At 38.0% G+C, this 15,508-nt stretch overlaps 1 long non-coding RNA gene across 1 annotated transcript; it reads left to right on the top strand.

The window, feature by feature from the left end:
• The first annotated feature begins 344 nt into the window (after positions 1-344).
• On the top strand, positions 345-14,528 carry LOC131187298 (uncharacterized). The gene is made up of 2 exons (XR_009152514.1): positions 345-476; positions 12,881-14,528. It is a non-coding gene; the product is annotated as an uncharacterized LOC131187298 (long non-coding RNA).
• The last annotated feature ends 980 nt before the right edge of the window (positions 14,529-15,508 follow it).

Below are 15,508 nucleotides of genomic sequence, written 5' to 3'. Positions count from 1 at the left end.
GGAGGAAGAAGTGTTAGATAACCTTGGCCTTTAATTATTTATAAGAATAATAAAGAGGGAATATAAATATATGAACAAATAAACATAAAAGCAGTGGATGCAGAAAGAATATGATCCAAAGTCACCCAGGGGATTTCTGACATGGCAAATGGGATTGAACATGGGTCTTCCCATGTTCAACACTTGGATTATGACACCACATTGGCTTTCTGTTTCAATTGATTACTCTCAGTTTCTGTGTGTGCTTGGAATCATTCTGACAAGAGCTTATATTTTTATTTAAAAGCATATGTTTACAGCCTAGGTGCATTTCTGAAAGATTGACTGTGAGGGTTTTGTTTTTTTTCTTCCCCAGGTTGAAGCAATTTTAGTAAATATTTTTGGTGGAATTGTCAACTGTGCCATTATTGCCAACGGTATCACTAAAGCTTGCCGAGAGCTAGAACTGAAAGTGCCTCTAGTGGTCCGACTTGAAGGTAGGTGATAGAATTTGTTGGATATCTTTGTTTCATTTGATCTGTTCTCTGATGGTTGACGATGGAGTTAGTTTTCTAGAACAGGGGTCACCAACCTTGGCAACTTTAAGCCTGGCGGACTTCAATTCCCAGAACTCTGGGAGTTGAAGTGTTGCCAAGGTGAGACCCTGTTCTAGAACATAGAATATCAGAGTTGGAAGGGACCTTGGAGGTCTTCTAGTCCAACTCCCTGCTCAAGCAGGGAACCCTATACCATTTCAGTTCATGTGAAACTAGAATGAGATGGTTGCTTCAGGGCAACAAATGCTGGAAGATGTGCAGCAGAGAGGAGCCCACTTGCCATTCTTCTTGGTTGAAAAAGACTCAGATTCAACGTTCTAGGTTGGCTGGACTTCAGCTAATATCCTAAAATTATAGCCCTCAAATATAATGAAAGATGCTGCCTGACACTTGTCTCGAATCTCCATACAGCTACCGTTCTATCAGTCTCTAGAAGTGGTATGGATAGAACACGGAATCAGCTATAGATTTTTCCTTAGCAAAAAACTGTGTTTAATCAACCTTGATAAACATGTCGATGTTTCAGTCACCCACACAGGATTCACTATTGCAGCATTTCAGCCCATTCATACCTTCTCATAGCTTTAAACCTGCTTTCTTCAACCTGATACCTTTCAGGCATATTTAGGATTGAAAATTCTAGAATCTGTGGCCATCTGGAGGCTACAAAGTTACAGTAGGATGCTTTAATCCCATCATGTTCTAGGTTTGGAGGGAGTCAGATCACCTGCAAAGCAACAGGTCTGATCTGTGGATCAAATATTGTGGTTGCTACAACACAGTTCTTATAGAAATGATCTTTATTGTTTTGACAATAAAGAATCTAGGATGCAGCCCTGCCAACAAACTTCATAACCATTTAGCCAAGATAATATTGGTTCTAGTCTTCTAAGTCCACACTATTTCTGTAATCTCTGGTTCCCCATACTATAATTTCTGGTTTTCCATACTTGTCTGTTCATTAAATAAATCTCACATGATTTGAGATAAAAATTAACAATAATTCATAACAATGAGTACTCCAGGATACTATAAAGTGAAGCTGAAAGGATACAGCATGGAGCAACCTGTTCTCTTTGACGCATTTCTATGACAGAAGGTTCATAATGATTCCTATAAATCTTTTAACAGATTTGTGGCTGGACTTTAAAAAATTCTTTGCTCTCCTGCAGCAGTATATTGCAGATGTCTTGATGAGTAAAGTTTTAATCAGTCAACTCGGTCTTGATTTAGCAGGATTTTCTGGACAAATCTTTGTTCTCAGCTGTGTAATAATTACAAGCTGTTTTACCAGTGGATAAAGAAAGGATTAGTCTCTCGTTCAAAAATAGTAACTTTATACTTACAGGTATTTGCTTGATATGAAAGAAAGAAAAAGAAGGAGTGCTCCCCAACTGAGAAGTACAATTTTTTAAAAAGTACCCAAAGTGATTAGAAGAATCTCGTACTGTGCATTTAATGCATGAAGTAATTGTTCCTGCTGGGAAGTGCACCTCATCTGTTTCAAGAGATTTTTTTTTATAACAAATTGTTGAAAGGGCTGGATTAAAATTAGGTAATTACTGCCTGTACAACCTATAGGAAGATTCTCCTAGACCAGGGGTCTCCAACCTTGGCAACTTTAAGACTTGTGGACTTCAACTCCCAGAGTTCCTAGACCAGGGGTCTCCAACCTTGACAACTTTAAGACTTGTGTACTTCAACTCCCAGAGTTCCTCGGAACTCTGGGAGTTGAAGTCCACAAATCTTAAAGTTGCCAAGGTTGGAGACCCCTGTCCTAGACTACAAAGATACACAAGGAGATTGATGTATCTGTTGTATCTCTGGCTACCTCAAGAGCTACACAACAGGAATTTAGATCCATAATATATTTAAGCATGCATTGGTGACCTTCTTTTGAGTGGACCAGGTAGCTTTCTGAGAATTCAGCCAACACAAGCAACCAAAAGTAAAGATACCTTGAATTAAGCCCATAATTGGTAGTCCTTGAATTAAGCCCATAATTGAATCTACAGTTATGGTCATAACTCATGCTGATTGACAAGTGGGTCATTGTGTGACTGCCCCTGATTTTACAGTCCTTTATTTTTGCAGCGGTCACTAAGTAAATGCCACCGTTATTTAAGTGTAACCGTTGTTCGCTATAGGTGTTTTGTTGCCAGAAACCATAAGTAAACGCCCGTTTCCAGTGAAAATGTTGTAAATCACAGAATTGCCGGACATTGCAAGCCATAAATGCAGGCCAAAATACGATCACATGACCACAGGGAAGCAAGGCCTGCAAGTACCTTTTGGGTTCATTGTAGCTTAGAATGGCCACTTAGTAGTTGGATCGTAAGTTGAGGACTTCTGTAATAATAGCAAAAGGAACCCATGACCAAGATTTTTTTATCTTTTTGGAAAGCTAGTTTGGCCTGGCCCCTCAATAGAGACACTCTAGGGTGGGAGGTAGTTGATGCATTAACAGGAAAGAAATTAACCTTCTTTGCTCTGCTTTGCTTGAGTCCATGTGGGTATTTTTTAGCCTCTGTCATTTTAATTGTTCTTATCATTGTTTTTACATTTCTATTTTTTATTACATTGTAAGTCACCTAGCTTCGGGCAGTGAGATGGTGGCATATAAATTTTGTTGTTGTTAGTTGTGAACTCATGCCCGACCCATCATGACCCCATGGACAGCATTCCTCCAGGCCTTCCTATCCGCTACCACCTTCTGGAATCCATTTAAGATCACACCCACTGCTTCAGTGACTCCATCTAGCCACCTCGTTCTCTGTTGTCCCATTCTTCTTTTGTCCTCAATCTTTCCCAGCATTAGGCTCTTCTCCAGTGAGTCCTTCTTTCTCATTAGGTGGCCAAAGTATTTCAGTTTCATCTTCAGAATCTGGCCTTCTAAAGAGCAGTGAGGGTTGATCTCCTCTAGGACTGACCGGTTTGATCACCTTGCAATCCAAGGGACTCGCAGGAGTCTTCTCCGGCACTGTAATTCAAAGACCTCAATTCTTTGATGCTCAGCCTTCCTTATGGTCCAACTTTCACAGCCATACATTGCAACTGGCATATAAATTTAATAAACAATAAAAAATAGTTTGGAAAGTAATAGACTATAATATGCTGAGGGGGTAGAGCTTTAAATAATAAAGATAATATAGATGTGGATCAGGACCAGGATCAGGAAACAAATATAGGTAGTCCTTGATTTACAACCACAATTGAGGCCAAAATTTAAGTTGCTGAGTGAGACATTTGTTAAGTGAGTTACGGCTTTTCTTGACATAGTTCTTAAGTGAATCACTGCAGTTCTTAAGGTAGTAACTAGGTTGTTAAGTGAATCTGGCTTCCTCTTTGACTCTTCTTGTCAGAAGTTTGCAAAAAGGGGATCACATGACCCCAGGACACTGCAACCGTCATAAATATGAGTCATTTGCATAGCACTTTCATTTTGATCACATGACCATGGAGATGCTGCAACGGTCATAAGTGTGAAAAACGGTCATAAGTCACTTTTTTCAATGACAGTATAAGTTTGAACGGTCACTAAAAAAACTGTTATAAGTCAAAAACTACCTGTACTTGACTGAAAAAACAAAAAAGTCAAAGAGCAGTGCATCGTATTAGGGTTTCTATACATAGAGGCAAGCACACTACAAGTTTTCTCTTTCTTTAGGTATTTTGATTAATGGATAAAGGAGACTCTGAAGAGACCACGGCAATAGAATAGAATAGAATAGAATAGAATAGAATAGAATAGAATAGAATAGAATAACGGAGTTGGAAGGGACCTTGTAGGTCATCTAGTCCAACCCTCTGCTAGTCCATCTCCATTTAGAATGAATGAGCTGGAAGAGACCTTGGAGGTCTTCTAGTCCAGTCCCCAGCTCAAGCAAGAGAACCTATACTATTACAGTTAAGTGACTGTCTAGACCAGGGGTAGTCAACCTTTTTATACCTACTGCCCACTCTGTTAGTAGTAAAATTTTCTAATTGCCCACTGGTTCCACAGTAATGCACCGTGTATCGTCGTCTGCGTATGCCTCTCACACATCGTGGATTGGGTTTGGGGGGGTTTGGGGGGGGGGCACTGGCTACCAGCTCTGCTTGTCTGTTACAGCTGGATGGTGTGGCGGGAGATGCACAAGCTATTCTGGGATGAGGCTCTTTTGTTTGCAGTCACACTATAGTGCCATTTAGTTTCACTTACGAACGTGAACTAAACTTATGTGCGGACGATACAAATAGTATATTTTCAGAAATTTAAATTGTCATGGGGAATTTTATGAAAACCTAATGAAAATGTTTTTAAATAATGCTATGAAATTTTTTTTAAAAGTCAATTAAATTTTAAAAAAGGAAAGTGCTTCAGTATCGGACAAAACCCCTACTGCCCACCATGAAAGCTGGAATGCCCACTAGTGGGCGGTAGGGACCAGGTTGACTACCACTGGTCTAGACTCTTCTTAAAAACCTCCAGTGATGGAGCGCCCATGATTTCTGAAGGCAAACGGGCCTCCGTGGCTCAGACTGCTAATGCAGTCTGTTATTAACAGCAGCTGCCTGCAATTAATGCAGGTTCTAGTCCCACCAGACCCAAGGTTGCTAACATAGTGTAAGCCGCCCTGAGTCTTCGGAGAAGGGCGGGATATAAATGCAAATAATTTTTTTTAAAAAAAAAAACTATTCCACTGGTTAATTGTCCTCACTATTAGGAAGTTTCGTCAGGTTGCTTCTCTCCTTGAATAGTTTCCATCCATTGTTTCTTGTCCTGCCTTCCAATGCTTTGGAGAATAATTTGACCCCTTCTTTGTGGCAGCCCCTTAAGTACTGGAATATTATCACAACGCCCTTAATTCTTCTTTTCTTTAGACTAGCCAAATCCGGCAGCTGTTCTTCGTATGGTTTAGTCTCCAGGCATTTGATCATCTTAGTTGTTCTTCTCTGAACTTTTTCCAAGGTCTCAACATCTTTTTTGTAGTATGGTGACCAAATTGGTTTTAGCATTCCAGGTGTGGTCTTCCTAGGGTTTTATAAAGCAGCACTAATATTTCACAAGACCTTGATTCTATTTACATCGCATCACTCATGTATTGGTTTAACATAAACATTTGATATTGATTTATGAGTTGTGTCTAGTCGTTCCTGCAAATAATGCCACAAAATAATTAAAACAAGAAAATATGTCCAGCCAAACTACAATACGACTGAATCCAGAACATCAACCCAGCCACATACAAATGTGTTTTCTTTTATTTTTAAACTTCTGTTGCAAATATTACATGCACTCCTGGTTTCTAACAATAATAAGGAAACCAAATTCTGAGCATATTTTTTTTTCCAGTTTTGCAATGACCTGAATTGGTTTGGAATCCAGCTGTGGCAGAGTTAGTAAAATGGTTTGTCTGATTACCCCATGTATTATAGTTCACATTTAAGGGAAATCTTGATTATAGAGAGAAACCATACAAATTTCTCTTCCATGTTATTTCCTCTGTTTAACAGCTTCATTCAGTGCAAGCACAGCACGGATTGTTTTGATTGCTTGGGACTGGAACTCTGTTTACAGGTCTCTAACACCATCCAGTGGCAGTAGGTTAATTTTGGTTTACTTCAGTGAAAGAAAAATTCTGTGTTTTTTAAACCACAGTCAGGAAGAAAAAAACATACCCTTAACTCCTTTTTTTTTTTTTTTTAGATTTTTGCTGTTCAATATGCTGCAATCTTTTTAAAAAGATTTCTGGCACTTCAAATATCAAAGGAAGCTCAGTTTATTAAAATCACAGCTTTTGATCACAGATTCCAAACAATGACCCTTCGCAAAACATAAAAAAAAAATACTGAATCATTTTTATGGCTTTAACATTATGTTTTAACCAATGCAAATGTATACAGTATCTTTTGTTTCCTTTTATTTCAGAAATGGTATTTAATTTTTATTTATTTGTAAAGATGAGCACCATTGATATTATTAAACTAAACATTCTTGTTCATGATGCTCAGCGCACCATGATATCCATCTTTTTTCTTTCTCTCTCTCTTGTGTAGACTTTTTTAATTCTATGCAATGAATTTTATTCACCTCTATGCCTTTGATCAACATTTTTGCAGAAATCACTGATAACTATTATGAAAGTATTTCCTATAATAAGAAAAATAGTAATAAAAATTGATTGGCTAAAACATACAGTAGCTATTTTGCGGAAACTTGTCTTCTTGGTCTTTTCATCAGTTTTGAACCGCACTGTAGAAATCTGAAACCAACTATATGTAGCTTGGATCCTAATTCTAATAGTTTGCTGCAGCAGAGCACCTTGTAACATCTATATAAATATTGTACCTACCTATGAATATGTTCTTCAAACATTTTTTAAAACTCAGAACACTAATAACGGTTTCCTTCCTTCCTTCCTTCCTTCTTTCCTTCCTTCCTACCTACCTATCTACCTACTTACCGTTGCCAAAGCAACAAATAATTTTGTGGATTATAGCTGATTTTCTTCTCATTTCCAGTGTTTCTCATGGATATTATATTGTCAGCTGCCCAGAGTTGCTTTGGGTAGTGATGTGGGTGGCATATAAATTTAATTTAATTGAATAATTAAACATTGATAAGGGCAATATCAAAAACAGGAAAAAGAGAACATGGAGTCTTTCTTTTGACATTTAAAGAAAGCTTGACACTTCCACCAACCTAAAACAATCTTGGTGCCCGTTGGAGATTTTAACCAGCTCAGCATGTTGTCTTTTTAATAAATTACCTGGAAAAAAAACCCGATTATATTTTATCATCACATTCTTTGAAAATGACCTAGGATATTGATGAGAGCACACAATCATTTTTAGAATGACTAACGTTCTTGTAGCCACATTTAATATTATCTCCAATTAAAAAAGCTGAAGCAGCCCAAATTATTAAACGTTGAGATAAGGTTCATTATTTTCTAGTAGCAAAGGAAAAGGGAATTAGGTCAAAATTATGTTTGCCTTTGAGAAGTTGCCTTGAGCCTCTAGTATGTGTATAAATATAGAACAATAATGATTAGCACTAAGCAGCACTGGAGTTTGTTAGTTTGTTGTTCGTCTTGGGAACTACTGTCAATACAAATAGTCCATTTTTCCAACTAGGTAATTGACCATTTTCCATTCTTTGCCTGTGTATTTTGAAGAGGGTGGGAGAAAGAGAGAGATGGAGATGGACAGTATAGATTAGAGTCTCAACCTTGGTCCTTTAAGACTTGTGGACTTCAACTCCCAGAGTTTTGCTGGCTGAGGAATTCTGGGAGTTGAAGTCCACAAGTCTTAAAGGGACCAAGGTTGGAGACCCCTGATATAGATCACTCCCTAGAATGCCAGTTCATCATATCAGAGTTAATACCTTAAAAAAATAATATTGGAAATAACATAATAAACATGGATACAGATTCATCACCCTCAATTCTTATACCAATGAAATAAGGATCCCTTTTTACCCGGACGCTGTTTCTTGGCCATAAGTCCCACACGAATGGCTTTGTCAATGTTCTCTCACCTTTTTTATGAGCTGATGTGATGTGTCAGAGTTGCAAAAGTCTTTATTGCCACATAAAGTGGCACAAATAAAATGGTATGGTTTGGGGGAAAAAGCAGAACTTTTTTCCCAACTTATCCTGGGGTAGACGTAGGAGCAATGATACTACAAAGTGCACTTCAGTGATATAGTTGCTTATAGTTTCTTATTTTGTACATGCTGCTGAACCCAGTAGTTTTTTATATATATATATACTCACATGTTTACAATTGAGACAGATTGCACATGCTGCTGAGATTGTGAAATTGTGAATTTTGATGTTAAAAATCAATGTTCTATGCAATACAAAGAAAAGATCTTGCAAGACGACTTCTTATCACATAATGAACACACCTTGATATCTTTCTGGATAGCAATAATATGTTCTTAATGGTTATCTACAAACGTCAGGTTACCACTCTAAGAAAGGTAGTTTTATCTCCTCACCATTCTCCTTCCCCTGAAAACATCTCATTTCTCATCTATTTTCCTAGGGAAAAGGAAGTGAATTCAAGTGACGTCTCTTTTAGCATACTCAAAGGCTTTTCTCCTTATGGTTCTTCAGGTTTAAAAAGTATCTTTTGAAGTAGTTTTATTTGAGTGAGTTTCAGAATTCTGAGGAGCTGTGTATTATATCAATATGTATGAAGCTTCGTTGTAACGGTGTTTTCTCCTATTTTTTTTAAATTTGCATTTATATCCCGCCCTTCTCCGAAGACTCAGGGCGGCTTACATTGTGTAAGGCAATAGTCTCATCCTATTTGTATATTTATATACAAAGTCAACTTATTGCCCCCAACAATCTGGGTCCTCATTTTACCTACCTTATAAAGGATGAAAGGCTGAGTCAACCTTGGGCCTGGTGGGAGTTGAACCTGCAGTAATTGCAAGCAGCTGCTGTTAATAACAGACTGCATTAGTCTGTTGAGCCACCAGAGGCCCTATTAAACAAGGAAGCTAATAACTGAGATATTTACATTCATAGAGAAGAGCAGTATGTGTCTGCAGAGACGTAAGATGGACAGATGGAAAAACAGATAGAAAGACAGACTTAAAATTCAGTCGATGACAAATATTGACTGATACCTTAAAGTAAAGCATTTCTTATGATCTCAACCTTTTGCACAACAGTTCAGAGATAAATATATATATATAGTAAAATGAAGATCATAACTATTGAGCATCTACAGTGGAGATATGTTGCTCATCAAAACTCGAGTGCGAAAAGAAACCAGCAAGGATTGAAATTTAAATCTTTAAGGCCTAGGAGCAATCATTTTGAAATGATATCCGAAGTTAAAGTCAATGTAATATTCTGCTTGAGAGACTGAGCTGTGAATCAGGAAGATTGTCGTTCCAGTCTTGCCAGTGCTGCAGAATTACAAGTTAGCTTCCTCTTTATTTTTCCCAAATTGTGTGCACAAACACACATGCATGCACATACCCATACACACACACACACACACACACACTCTCTGACACACACTGACACACTCCTTTCCAGGGATATGAAGATAACAGTGACCTGCTTTTAAAATTGCTGCAGAAATACTGACCAAACAGACTATTCACAAAACACTATGTAAGGTAAGAAGGTAAGGTAATACTTAGCTTTATTAATCATTCTTCATGGACGTCAGCTGAGACGTTATGAAGCCTTTTAATTAGCATTACAATTCCTCTAACACCTTTGCTGCTTGTTGTAATTCCAAGGTGCCTGCCATTTTGATTTATAAGTAGAAATACTTACACCTGTCAGGCAGGACAGAAGGTCTGGCTGATTTTTGTTGAACATTTCAGCGCTTCAGGAGGGCAGAATGTGGCTATTGGCTTTTTTTCACCCGTCAAAATCACAATACATGTGTGAATATTTCACTCAGGGGCTGAGATTTCTACCCCCGGGAGCAGTTTTTAATAGTATTGTAGGTCCTCCTTATTGGCATTCATTGTTCATGGTTAAACCTGCCAGAGCATAGTGAGAGGAGATGATCTTGAATGTTGACAGCCATTGGTTATGCACATTATACTTTCTGCTACCTAGGGAAAGATGCCATTAGTGTCACGAAGTGCCCAATCAGCATCAAAACAGAGGAGAGAGAGAGAGAGAGAGACTTCTGGGGAGGAACTAAATCTGCGTGAGCATTTCTGTCAGAACATTTCAACTGGGCCTGTCTTTTTTTCAGTATTAATGAACAAAGAGCTGCAGGATGCGAGCAGAGATCAGTCTTTTTTTTTAAATTAATCTCCTCTGATTTGGTCATGCATGTGCCTTGTATAGGAGCCTGACATGGTGTAGCACCCACATCTCTGAAACGTCTTTCTTAATTTATGACTTCTTCCTTTCTCCCATTCTTTCTTTCTTTGCAGGCTACAAGTCTTAACACTGACTGGACTTGATATCTGTGTCCACTTCTAGATTTCTAACGGCACAGGCCTATGCATATTTATTCAGAATAAAATCCGTCTTTGTGTAAAGGCAAAAAAAAAAAAAGGCTTGCGGTCAGGTAAACATGCATAAGGCTGTAACGTAAAAACTTCTAAAAGCTCGTATCTTTTCCCTCTCCTAAGTGAAATACATTGCCCTGCAACCAAATTTACAGTATGAATAATCTCTTGCTGAACTTTTTCTTGGCCAATTCAGAAGATACGTTGAGTGAACTTCTTGCACAGGGTTGAAGCCAGTGGTGAAATCCAATTTTTTTTACTACCAGTTCTATGGGCGTGGCGTGGCTTGGTGGGTGTGGCAGGGAAAGGATACCACAAAATCTACATTCCCACACCACTCCAGGGGAAGGATACTGCAAAATGGGCCTTTGTGGCTCAGACTGCTAATGCAGTCTGTTATTAACAGCAGCTGCCTGCAATTACTGCAGGTTCTAGTCCCACCAGGCCCAAGGTTGACTCAGCCTTCCATCCTTTATAAGGTAGGTAAAATGAGGACCCAGATTGTTGGGGCAATAAGTTGACTTTGTATATAAATATACAAATACAATGAAGACTATTGCTAACATAGTGTAAGCTGCCCTGAGTCTTCGGAGAAGGGCGAGATATAAATGCAAATTTTAAAAATCCCCATTCCTCCCACTCTTCAGGGAAGGATATTGCAAAATCTCCATTCCCACCCTACTCTGGGGCCAGCCAGAGGTGGTATTTGCCAGTTCTCCGAACTGCTCAAAACTTCCACTACCAGTTCTCCAGAACCTGTCAGAACCTGCTGGATTTCACCCCTGGTTGAAGCGAATACTGGACATGTCAGAGAATGATGGAGTAAAAGAAATTGCCTTGTAGTGAATCACAGTGTTGGCTTGTCTGGTTTTATTCTGTGAAAGGTCCTTCTCAGAATCAGTCCTGGCAGTAGAGAGATTAAGATAACTGCTTCTGACAACAAGCGTTGGAAGTAACTGCAGCAGCTCCTTTCTATTCTTCTCAGTTGAGGATTGAACAGTTTCTCCAGCTCAGCCTGTTCTTCGGCTTTTGAAATAGCTGCATCCTGTCAGATTTGGAGAAGGACAAAATCCCATCACCAGTGTTGACAATTAAATGTTTACTCCCGCATGTGGAATGGTGACAAAGGAGTATCATCTTGTGGTTCATTTCCTGGCAACAAAGGTTTCTGAGGGCAGCCGTGACTTATTCAGAGATACAGGACCTTCTGCATGGAAAGCAACTGTTCTGTGATGGAGAAACCACCCATCTCTAGTAGTAGACCTAGCAGAGATCTTTGCCTTTGAGAACAGATAATTCGATAGGTCTAAGACTTCTGTTCATATTCATGTTGTAAGAACTCTGCAGAGCCTGTATGTTTTTTATGCAATGTATATTTTGATTTAGTTTTCTGGTGTTAGCTTTCTTCGTTATTCTGATAAATGGACACAGAAATAAATCATGGTAGGCTATTTATAATCTCGACCAGAGTAATTTGTATTATAGGGGAGGAAAAAAACTTGATCTATATCTTACGTCTTTGCTAATATTCCTTGTCTGATCCTGTGCTGTGTAATTTATTCTGTTGAAACATTTCATGAAGAACTATTTATCTATTAATATACAGTTGAAGTAAGTTAAATGACTCAGTATTAAGTTAGCCAAATGGTTGTCATTGTCTTCTTCTGTCTTCTGGATCCATAGGAGATCAATACTATATTTTTCAATGGTTATCCTGCACCTAGCGGATTCTAGATGCAGTGTAAAATTTAAACACAGGAGGAGGCATTACAAAGAAAAAGCTGGACGTGTTCTTTAATGGTTTAGAGCAGGGATGTCCAAATTGGCCCCTTGAAGAATGGTGGACTTCAACTCCCAGAATTCCCCAGCCAGCAACTTGCTCATATTTATAGCTCATGCTGGCTGGGGATTTCTGGGAGTTGAAGTCCACCACTCTTCAAGGAGTCAAGTTTGGACACCCCTGGTGTAGAGTCAAAATCCAACAGACCTACACATTTCGTACAACTAGAAATGGTTTCAGTATTGTTATGTCTTTTTTATGGGGCCTCCTTATGAAATGGTGCTTGATCTTTACTGTACTGTACCTTCACGTTCCTCTTACAACTTTCAAAAACCAGAAATGAGGAGTCCTTGGTGCTCCCTGAGTTTGGTTGTTTTCTTGCAGACATTTCATTAGCCAAATTAGGTAACATCAGCAGCAGCACCTGAGTTTAGGTAATGAAACGTCTACAAGAAAACAATTTCACTCAGAGAGCACCAAGGACTCCTCCTTTTGGCCCTGAGCTACAAATATTCTCCTTTATTAAAAACTAGAAAGAAATAGGAGTTAACTTTTTTTCCCCCTCCTCTTTCCCCTCAGGAACAAATGTTCACGAAGCCCAGCGCATTCTGAACGAAAGTGGACTTCCCATTACTTCTGCAAGTGACCTTGAAGATGCTGCTAAGAAAGCAGTGGCTTCCGTGACAAAGAAATAAAGAGAAATGACACCAGAGATGACATTCCAGAGATGACATTGAAGACATGATTTTAACCAACCACGAGCACCGAGATTTGGCTTAAGTGTCCTGTTAATCACAAACTTCAAAATATTCAGTGGGTGAAAAGCAAACTTGGAATTTCATTTATTACACAGAAGCCTTTATTTTTTCAATATTGGGACTGAATGTTCTACAAGCAAATATGAGTAACTACTGTCAGTTGCCATTTAGAGTTTCTCCTTTTAGGTGTTAATTGCTTGTGAATCCCAATTTTTCTAAGATGCTTTGATGCATCTTTAATGTGAAAAAAGGATATTTGATCGTGGTTGGCCCTTTGTTGGGGATTGTTCTCAAGCTCTAAGGAACTACTAGGCCGATATCAAAGTTTAGAAAGGAGGTGCCTTTTCCATATCATGTGGAGAACTTCCAAAATTAGGGGTATGATGTGGCTTGGGAACCTGATGTTTGAAATACAAACAATCATAAAGTCTAATTCAGGCATGCCAGAAGCCTCCAGTGTGCCTCCAGTAGCTCTCTGAATTCCAAATAATATTTAATAACATTTTCCAATTAGGGCTAGAGCATCTTTATATTACATAATTGGAAATAAATGAATGTTATTAGATTTCTACCACCATCATGTCAAACTTATTATAAAATGCAATGATTGATATCCAATGCGTACCTCACATTAGAAGAACATTCAAAATCATAGTTCTGTTTTTTATTGTCCTATAAATTCACATGTGAATGCTTTAAGTGCTGAAGGAGAATTACACACCCTAATGTCACATTTGGCAGTATCCATGAACATATGCATCCAATTAATATTCACTGTCTTTAGAAATCAATATGTATAGTAGCTTAAAATAGCCTTATCATGAAGAAATCTAGTGGGGTGATTCCTTAAGGTGGGGGGTCTCCAACCTTGGCAGCGTTAAGCCAGGAAGACTTCAACTCCCAGAATTCCCCAGCCAGCAAAGCTGGTTGGGACATTCTGGGAGTTGAAGTCCTCCAGGCTTAAAGTTGCCAAGGTTGGAGACCCCTGCCTTAAGGCATTTGTACTGGTATTCTAATGTTATTAATCAGAATTGATAATAGTCAAAACTAGAAGGGAACCTGCTATCATCAGAAAGAATATGAAAAATAAATTGAGGAGTGATCCCACCTAAGCGCTTTTATATTCTGTGAATTTAAGTGCAAATGTTCACCAACTGCAACATCTTCATACTGAAGTTAAGTGGATTTCCAAGTGCTTTAACTTTTGCTTGATTGTGCCTTTGATGTTTGGGAAATATGTATTCACAAAGTGCAAAGGCTATCAAATTAATTCACTAATCACATTAAAGTGTTTAATTAACAATGGAGTTTTGAAATTCAAGATACTTGTTGAAATCAGAAGTAGGATTATAAACAATGTTATTCAACTCACAAGCCAAGAATTTATGTGATTTTTAATAATAAAGAATATGAATATTTTTTGGTTTATTACAATTAAACAGTATTAATAAATTTCCCCTGGAATTACACATTTGAATTGTGCTGATCAATGCTGCCATTATTTTTACGTGGTCACTAATGGCTATCAATGAAAGCCATTTTTGAGAATTGTTTTAGAAGTCCCATGAACATAGTCATTCCATTAACTGTTAAGTAAATAAAAATATTCTTGTCATACACAATATTCTTCCTATCATAAAAATCCTATAAAAGCAGGCACGGACAATTTATAAGGCACAGGGTTATGTAAAAGTTTGTGAACTCTTTTTGAATTTTCAATATTTCTGCATAAATATGATCTAAAACATGAGTTGTTCTCCACACAAATCTTAAAACTAGATTAAGAGAAGCCAGTTAAACAAATGAAAAAAGAAAACATTATACTTTTTACCTATTTAAATTTATTCTTTGCTGTATCTTCTGTTGACAACTTTCTTTTATCACTGTGTTCCTTACTTCCTATGCCACCCAGGAAATATGGCATAGAGAAAAACCTGAAAGTGTGTGCTCTTTCTATGATAATATAATAATTTAGTTACTGTGCATATTGATTTGGGATATAAAGCCATTGATTTGGGATGTAAAGGAGTAAAAACGGGTGCAATCAAGTATCAGATTCTATTTTGCAAATGATTAACTTTTTTATATAAGTGCATAGATGTATATTTACATACATATACATATACAAATACACACACACACACACACACACACAGAGTTCCCATCTCATTTATTATCACAATATATCTTGTGAGGAGGTGATGGATGGCAATTTAAATTTTATCTTGGAGAATGGACGTGACTGGATCTGGTTTCTCACACTGGCTTTGCTTGTCAGAAGATCTCAGAAGGTGATCACATGATGCTGGAACATTGCAAACATCATAAATATGAGCCAGTTGCTAAGCAACTGATTTTTGATCACGTGACCATGGGGATGCTGCAATAGTTTTGAGTGTGAAAAATGGTCTTAAGTCACTCTTTTCAGTGCCGTTGTAGCTTTGAACAT

The sequence above is a fragment of the Ahaetulla prasina genome, unplaced genomic scaffold, assembly GCF_028640845.1.
Source record: "Ahaetulla prasina isolate Xishuangbanna unplaced genomic scaffold, ASM2864084v1 Contig21, whole genome shotgun sequence".
NCBI lineage: Eukaryota > Metazoa > Chordata > Lepidosauria > Squamata > Colubridae > Ahaetulla > Ahaetulla prasina.
This window is presented reverse-complemented; position numbering and strand designations above follow the sequence as displayed.